We start from the raw sequence: 3,477 nt of genomic DNA on the forward strand, positions 1-3,477 counted from the left end.
GAGAAAAAAATAGCATAACTGATAGACGCTCTGTTCATCCCTCTGGCGACCAAATCAAAGTTGTGACGGAAACAAAGAACAGCAGCAAGAAAAAATCGCCTGGGATAAACAAGCCATACAACTAGGTAGAAATCCTAGAAATCACCTTGCAACAGTGGTATTTAGAACAGGGTGAGGATGAGGGGCTACCCAGTCTCCAGCCACTGAGTGAGACTGAGGCAGCGGCAGCAGCAGAAGACTCTTAAAGGGTTCACTTCAGTGAGTGGATTTTCTCGGTGACGGAACTGCTCACTCTAAGCACACATGTTGATTCGGCTGCATGCTGGAGACAGCAGGGACTTACAGAGAGACATCGTTGGAGTGAGTCCCGAGGAGAAACTCTCTAAGTCCAGAAATACCCCCTGATGAGCCATCCCTCATACCAGTGCTCTGGACACAGTACTGGATGACAGAGATAGCTACACCCAGAGAATTTCCTGAAACCATGCCTACCCCAACTCGCAGCCCCACCCAAGCCACATTCAGGTATATCCTCAGCGAGTCAGGTACTCCTTGCTGAGCAGCACCTAAACTCACACTGGTGGCGGTGGGCCTCAGTTTCTGGTGTGGCCTTTTGAGATAACTATAAGCATAGTATCTGTGGATTGCATGCTGAATCTTAACAGGTGGCTCCAGAGGGGTAGAGGCCTGGACTAAATTTTGCCTGTAGTTCAACCCCTCTCAGGACTGTGCCGCTGGACAGCTACTTTACAAATCCACACTAATAAGACTGGGAGACTTAGGAGCATTGCTTAGTACAGAAACAGACACAGAAAGACAACCAAAATAGGAAGACAAGCCAAAACCATATGAGAGAAGAAAAGAGAGATCCAGATATAATGGAGTCAAGTAAACTAACAGATGTAGAGTTAAAAACACTGATTATAAGGATGCTCAATAAACTTTTGGGAAGTGTAGAGAACTTAAACAAAGAGATTTTCTCGGTGACGGAACTGCTCACCGAGAAAAAACATAAAAATAGAAATGGAAATTATAAAAGGAAATCAGTCTGAAATGATGAACACTTTATCTGAGATGAGAAGTATATTAAATGGAATAAACAAAGTGAATAAAGAAGAGGATCAAATGCCTTATCTAGAGGATGGAAAATCTAAGAACACACAATCAGAACAGCAAGAGATAAGATGCCAACACTTTAAAAATAATTTAAGGAGCATATGGGACACTATTAAGGGTTCAAATATTTGTCTCATCAGTGTATCTGAAGAATATCAAGATGTTGAACATCTGTTTGAAGAAATAATGATGGCAAGCTTTCCTAATCTGGTGAAAGAACTAGACATAAAACCCCAGGAAGCTCAGAGGATTCCAAAAATCAGGGATCCAAAGAGGCCCACACCAAGACACATCATAACCAAAATGCTTAAGGTTAAATACAAAGAAAGACTATTAAAAGCAACAAGAGAAAAACAGAGAGTTACTTATAAGGGAACAGCCATAAGACTGGCAGCTGATTTCTCAGAAGAAACTATGCAGGACAGAAGGGCTTGGCAAAAGACATTCGACAGGATGAAGACCCAGGATCTCCAAAAAAGAATAATTTATTCAGCAAAGCTATCATTTAGAGTTGAAGGACAGATAAAGAGCTTCCAGACAAAAATAAGCTAAAGAAATTTATTGCCACCAAGCCAGTAGTACAGGAATGTTGGAGAGATTTCTTTAAGAAGAAAAAAAAAGTATCAAAAACAGGAATAAAGAATTATAGCAACTACATTCCTATTAACAAGTACCTTAAATGAAAAGAATTAAGTGCTCCAACCAAAACATGGAGTGGCTGAAAGGATAAGAAAAGAAGCCCCCTACATATGAAAAGGAAGGGGATGGAAAAATATATTGCTTTGATTGACCTAGAAGGTATTTTAAGACAGACAGAGAAAGATAAACAATATGTGATTTCACTTAAATGCAAACTCTAAGGAATAAAAAGAACAAACTAATAAAAATAGACTCACGAATGTAGTGAACAAACTAATAAAAATAGACTCACGAATGTAGTGTAGATGGACAGAGAAGAGAGGTGTTTGGGGTCCTGGGAGAATGGAGTAAAGAGCTAAAGAAGTACAAATTAGTAGCTGATAGGTGGTCACAGGGGTGGGGACACGGCATAGTGGATGCAGTTAGCATTAATACTTTGGCTAGGTGGAGGAGCAGGAGAAGGAGGGAGCAATTGGGGGGATCATTTTACAAACTGTATAGATGTCTAACCAATGTACTGTATACTTGAAACATTAAAATAAATTTTTAAAAGTGTAAACTTATTGAGAAACATTGGAATAATTTTTGTGACTTTTGGTTAGGGAATGGTTTCTTGGACTAAATCAAAAACAGAATCAACAATTACGAAAATGAGATAAATGGCACTTTAAATTTAAAAACTTATGTTCTTCAAACAGTAGCAGAATGAAATGAAAAGGAAAGTCACTTAATGAAAAAAATATTTCCAATTACATTGGAATTTCCAATTCCAATTTCAAATTATATATCTATAATACATAAAAAACACTGGAAAGTTACTAATAAAAAAAATAAACCATTTAAAAAAATGGATAAGCACGTGAATAGACATTTCTCTAAAGAAGTCATAGAAGTTGCCAATTAGTATGTAAAATGTGCTCAATATTCTTTGTGATTATGGAAATGCAAATTAAAACCACAAGGAGATAATAGTTGGCCCCCAAAGAAGATTATATAAAAGAATTAATAATGAATATTGACAACAATATGGAGAATATAAAACCCTCATTCACTGCAGATGGAATTGTAAAAATGTGCAGCCACTGTGTAAAAAAAATGGCATTTTTTTTAGAATATTATACATGGAGATATGTTATGGCCCAGAAATTGCACAACCCATGTGTCTACACCCCCTAGGACATATGGCCACTCAAAACCCATAGGCAAATGTTCATACTGATACTGTTTATAATGGCCAAAGTGGATAAATCTAAATGTTCATGACATAGTGAAAATAAAAATAATATGTTTATGTTCATATAATTGTATATTATTCACCAATAAAGAGGAATGAAGTAATGGTGCATTGTACAAGGAATGGACCTCAAAATAAGAAGCTAAAGTAAAGAAACTCCACCCAAAAGAACACATAAATTAATACTCCACTTATAAGAAATTTTCATAAAATGTTCATCTATAGTGACGAAAATAGATTAGTAGTTATTGTGAGCTGGGTAATAATGGGGATGAAGAGTGCATGTAAATGGAATCGTTGGTAGTCATCTAGTTGGAACCTGCAGCTGGGACAACATTCTTGCGCCACCTCCCTCCGCCAATATGAAACAGTGAGCAGATAGAACCATAATCACAGGAGAGAGGAACAGCCCTGAGAAAGGCCCTAAAGTCATGCTTGCACATGAGTAAAGAGCCAACTCTAGTTAATTTCTAGTTAATTTTCCTCAC

This window comes from Pteropus medius, unplaced genomic scaffold, assembly GCF_902729225.1.
Source record: "Pteropus medius unplaced genomic scaffold, Ma_sr-lr_union100, whole genome shotgun sequence".
NCBI classification, from domain to species: Eukaryota; Metazoa; Chordata; class Mammalia; order Chiroptera; family Pteropodidae; genus Pteropus; species Pteropus medius.